The sequence below is a fragment of the Corvus kubaryi genome, unplaced genomic scaffold, assembly GCF_017639235.1.
Source record: "Corvus kubaryi isolate FWS band 111438036 unplaced genomic scaffold, C.kubaryi_AGA036_p1.0 74, whole genome shotgun sequence".
NCBI lineage: Eukaryota > Metazoa > Chordata > Aves > Passeriformes > Corvidae > Corvus > Corvus kubaryi.
Genome location: NW_024582061.1, coordinates 4,893,234 through 4,898,496, shown reverse-complemented (window position 1 = coordinate 4,898,496; position 5,263 = coordinate 4,893,234). Strand labels below are relative to the sequence as shown.

The 5,263-nt window shown below is 44.1% G+C and overlaps 1 protein-coding gene across 2 annotated transcripts in view; it reads right to left on the bottom strand.

Moving 5' to 3' along the window:
• Positions 1-5,263, bottom strand: part of SULT4A1 (sulfotransferase family 4A member 1) — a 27,523-nt gene that overhangs the window by 21,760 nt on the left and 500 nt on the right. The gene's annotated exons all lie outside the window — the stretch shown is intronic.

Sequence of the window (5,263 nt, the reverse complement as noted above, 5' to 3'; positions counted from 1 at the left end):
CGCCCTTTACAATAAACCGACTGTGTCCCAAGACCTGCCTATAGAGATCTCCATCCGTCTACGTCCGCCCGGTCCCGACTGAACCCCGAAACCCGTAACCTACACTGGCTCTTTTGCAACTGCAAAGCTGTGGTTATAAAATAATAGCAAAAAAACTGCTGGGAGAAGTTCCATAGGAGAACACTGGAAATTGAGGCAAGTCAACTAATTTAACACACATGGATGCTTGTGTCCCCTGAGGAGCCTTTGCCACAAAGTCCACTCAGACCTGCCATTAGCAGGGAAACCTCTGCAATTCACCGCAGCTGCCACACGTCCCTCTGACAGCTCCCAGCCGAATCTCCCACAGCTCAGGAACATCCTTGGGCAACCTTTCAGCCTGATTCTCCTCTCAGTTATGACTGTGCAAATCAGGACTGACTGTCAGCAGTGTTCGACCTGTGCACGTCTGGGTACCTGCAGCCACCTGAACTCAGTCAAGCAATAATACTCTGGATACTGAATAATAAGACTGTTACTGGGAAGTACAGTAATACCAATCTCACCTGTAAATATCACCCCACTGCCAAGAGATTTTTATAGTCCGTGGAAAACAGGAAAGGCAGGATTGCACAAGATAAACAGAGCGAGATTTTGGCATACTCACTTGGTACATTTTCTTTATAATTCATTTCTTTACTCAAGATTTTGCCAACCTGATTTTATAATGCAGTCCCACAGACAGCCAAGGCTGATTGGAAGGGGAAGAAACAAGAAGCCAGGGATAAGAAATCCTTAAACCAACTTCATACTTCAACCAAAGAAAAAAGTATGTATGCCTACATCAAGGTTCAAGCCTCTCTTTGCCTTAAGTGTAGTAACTTTGGAGTGCCAAGAATATTTTAGATGTCGATGAGCTGAAGTCTATTACTTTAACTGGGCAGTCAGGCAAACATGAAAACTGCTGTTTATATTGTACCCTCTGTTTCTCATTCACAGTTTAACAGCTGTCCCTGTCATAGCTGTAATGGCCAATGCATCAAACAGCTCCTTCCTCACACAGAAGAAAACCCCAGGGCACACAGAGACCCTGCATGGGAAGAACATAACAGGGATCATGGGATGAGGGAAATGGGCCATGGAAGAATGCAGAGAGATTGTAAGAGACAGGAAGGACAGAGCTCCTCCATCGGCCAGGACTGGTGTCCCAGCAAGAGATAGTGCTGGATTCAGGAGTGGTAGAAATAGGAGGATAAATGAGGTGTGCACACAGTGGGAGAGGCACACAGAACAGGAGGAGAACAGAGAACCCCCAGTATATGCAATGCCATGACCTGCACACACGGAACCTCTCAAACAAATAATGAAATGGACAACCCAAGCTGACTCACCCTGGTTCATTTCACGTAACACCAGAGGTGAGTGTGAAAGAATTCCAAAGAGAAGAGTAAATATACACACATGAAAGCTGTCCTTGGACTGACCCACATACTCACTGCTGGCACTTCATTAAGGCAAAGGTCTAGAGCCAACATATTGCCTAACAGCCAAATGGTAGTTACAAAAATCCAGTGCTACAAGAGAAATTGAGAATCTATTAAAAACCACCTCCAGACAGGTAAGGCCATAGGCAACACTTGCTCTTTTGAACCTTTGTCTGGCACCAAATGCAAGTTCTCATGAAGTGGCTGGACTTGAAGCTGATATTTGCTCAACAATTGACATTTTTCAACACAGAACTGCAAAAAATTATTTGGCAAAATAATCACCATGGGAGAGAGAGCTTCATTATTAATGTAAATAGCTCAGTTTCTCAAATTACCAGTTTTGCAAAAGGCATGAACCTGTGGGCTTTGACCCAAGAATGCAAAGTACACATTCATTTAGAACACACACAAGATGGTATTAAGGGAGCTGCTCTGCACCTATTCTGAGTAAGCACATGGACAGATCACATTCAGTCAGGATGACACCGTAAGACACAATAAAACACTGAGTGAACCTGAACTAAACACTACACTTCAGGGACCAATTTAATTCCACCAAAATCACTGATGTTAGCAAACAGCTAATCTAGCTCTTAGCACGGTGACTGGGGGAATACCATGAAAAAATTTGCTTCTCTATTAATTTTGTAGCTTAAGTTCATAGATGAGATTTTTAATTTTCAAGTAAGGTACAGAAAGTCCACAGGATGAGAGGCTGCAATGCAAGTTGTGACAGAGACAGTGCTGCCTATAATCTGTGCATCTGTATCTTATTTGTGGTGTGAGCTCCACGGCATTCTGGTTTACATTTCCTCCTGCAAATCTGTACGTCCCACTCAGCCTGCCCACTCTACACTACAGAGTTATGTGAAAGCTGGAACTTTTGACTTCACTTCTTCAAGAGCAGTAGCACACCTGATTTTAAATTATGCATCACGGCAAGAAAGTTTTTCTATAATTACAGTAGCACTGGATGTAAAAACATAGACACATTCATGTATCTAAGTGAGTCTCTGGGTTTTAGGCGTAAGTTTCTCATAGTCCAGAAGCTCCCAAGAGCTGTTATCATTGATTGGGCACAGGTGTTAAGAATAATTAAAGATATAAGGGATATCATTATTCAGCCATCCATCAGTGGAAATCACATTAAAGCAGAGTCACTTTCCATTAGGCTTATTACATTACTCCCAGTAAGGCCACTGGTACATTTGATTTTCTATCATTATTGGAACAGCTTCTTCCTGGGTCACTCCCAATTTACCAATAACTGTAACTATTTCCAAGCACCACCTGCATTTCACCTGTTTGGAGCTGCATTGTGTATTCCTGCAGTGTACAGTGTCTTCCAAATGGCTTCCAGACCACTTCACCAGTCCCTGGGACAGCTGAAGCAGTCCTGGCCCTACAAGCCACTTGTGGATTGTCTTTGCCAGATAAGCCACCATATGGTCAACAGCTACTGCTGGAGCCTTCTGCTCATAGCCACAGGCTCTGGCCTCTCACACATCCAGCACACAGACTCTTTTGGGTATTTTCCACAGTTTGAGCAGATGGAGAGCTGCTGCTACACTGAACAAAGCTGATTTCTTTAGGAACAAGAACAAAGTTTTCCATTGGACCTATTCGACATTGGTGTGTTTTTCTTTCTTGAAGTATTGTTCAAACAGCATTTATTCACAGAAACTAGATAAGTGGTCCCAGCCATGTTCTACCTGTAAATATTACCAGAATAAGCCAAAGCATTTCACCCCAAATAATTACATTTTGTGCATGAAATCTGTTTTGTGAACCTACATTTATTCATTTCAGCAACACCATGAAAATTCTGATTAGATCCAGTAAAGAGAAAAATCTGTGTCAACACTATTGAGAGGCAGAAAGATGAAGTTTTAGTTAGGGTAAAGGGGTTCTGGATTTAATTCCTGGCTTTGCTGTAGACTTTCTGTATGACCCTGGCTAAGTCAGTGGGAACCATCCTAGGGAAGCCAAATTTCTGCTGTCCCTAGCCACCAGACCCTCTGAAGCCCTAAATAAGCTGTAAGCCACAGGGCAGCAGTTGACAAAAGAAGCATCCAAGGGTATTGGTAGACTTTGGGCTACAAAAAGGTGGAGCCCAAAGATGTTATTATTGTCTAGAGCCTATTCCCTCAACAAGGACATCAGATTACTCACCACCCAAGCATTCTCTTTCCTGGCAAATGAAATCCTATTTTGATCTCAAGGCTGCTCCTGTAGCTTGTCAATACTGCACCTTCAGTTTTGGTGCCCCAGTTCTCACCCATCTTTTCCTTCTCCCAGTGACCATCAGTAAATCCTCTTGTAGCATGTTTTGTAAGCGGGCAGTTCCCTGTCACTGGGGCCCCAAAAGATCCAATATTATGTTGCTACATGCACAAAACAGCAAATTAAATATGATTATGCAAGCTGGCTTTCCACAGCCACCTGTCTAGCCATCAAAACTAAGCTACTGCCAGCTATTAATGATACTGTGGCTGGCTGAGATTGGCTGAGGATGTTTAACAAGATGCCACTAGGAAATTGGGGTGCAATTCTAACATAGGAACATTGTAGCCACAGATTCTCAAAACAGGAATCTTAAACCACAAAGAATTTAATAATATTGGTACTGCATGCTATAAATCTTGAAAAAGACAGTCTAAAAGGACTATTAAAATGTAGCTGTCTACTTGTAATCCTAGTATTTTGGGGGCCATCCATCTACATACTTTCCCTTATCTATTGTGTTATCTATCAAGCCCTTGCCAGTCTTTAAGAGCACAGTAAGTAATAAAATATATAAAAAAATGTAAAGACAAATGCTTGAAACTGCTTGAGAAATTATAAAAACACAATAGATGCTACACTGTAGAAATGTGCATGCTTGAAGCAGCACACCAAGAAGTTGAAGAGCATTAGCCATTCAGACAACAAACAATGAAGAAAGTCAGAAGCCCACAATACTGAAACATTGTTTTACAAGGGCATTTACAGAGCTGACATCTGTTATCTCCAACGGACTTTGGATTTCCTAGAAAGAGATCATCTTATTGTCAGGAAAAAAGTCACTCAAGAATGCACTTACAAAAGACTTTATCTGATTTTATCAGGTGGGGTACAAAGCACCCATACTGTCTGTCTCTTTGCAGGCAGCACTACATCCATGATAATTCTCTTTAATTATTTTTGCTTGGAAATGGAGAGGATAAAAAATCAGGAAATATGGCATTACAAGCAGACACCCAAACAGTATACAGCAACCAAAGGATGCATTTAGTGGACACAACATGCACTTGTACTGTAAACAGGAGGCCTTTCTGGTGTATCAGACAGTGCAGCAAGAATGCACTTGGAGCACATGTTCTCCCAGAACGATCTGGGCAGCCGCCTCGGGAGTGCAGCACAGAGGGAACGCTGTGGAGCAGACACCGAACCTGTGCACCACAGCAGACATTCGCATTTAAGGCACAGACCTTCCCCGTTCGACATCTTTGCTGAGCGAGATTTCCCCTGCTCGGAGCAGCATCGTCATCCTCCAGCGCTTCGGGACCACCCAGGCGGGCTCACCGGGGCAGCGCTGGGCGCTGGCGTCTACCCACCCTCCGTGGGTCCCCCACAGGGCCTCCGAAGCCCCTCCGTGCCCGGGACAGGCTCTTAACTCTGCAGAGCTGCGGGGGCTGCCGGGCCCAGAGCAGCATCCCCGGCCCCATGGCACCATCCCCGGACACAGGGCACCATCCCCGGACACAGGGCACCATCCTTGGACACAGGGCACCATCCCCGGACACAGGGCACCATCC